The sequence below is a fragment of the Propithecus coquereli genome, unplaced genomic scaffold, assembly GCF_000956105.1.
Source record: "Propithecus coquereli isolate 6110/MARCELLA unplaced genomic scaffold, Pcoq_1.0 Scaffold3, whole genome shotgun sequence".
Taxonomy (NCBI): domain Eukaryota; kingdom Metazoa; phylum Chordata; class Mammalia; order Primates; family Indriidae; genus Propithecus; species Propithecus coquereli.
The window spans coordinates 4084173-4084403 of NW_012148618.1; positions in this window are offsets into that span (position 1 = coordinate 4084173).

Sequence of the window (231 nt, forward strand, 5' to 3'; positions counted from 1 at the left end):
TCGAACTCCTGAGCTCAAACAATCCGCCCCACCTCGGCCTCCCAGAGTGCTAGGATTACAGGCGTGAGCCACCGTGCCCGGCCACACATAATGTTCTTAATGTGCTAATGAATCTTGGTTTTAAAACTTTAAAAAGGGTCTATCTAATTATAAATACAATCCAATTATTTCCTCAATCTTGTAGGTCATACTTCTGTTAATTCTGATCTCATATTGATGTTATAAAATATT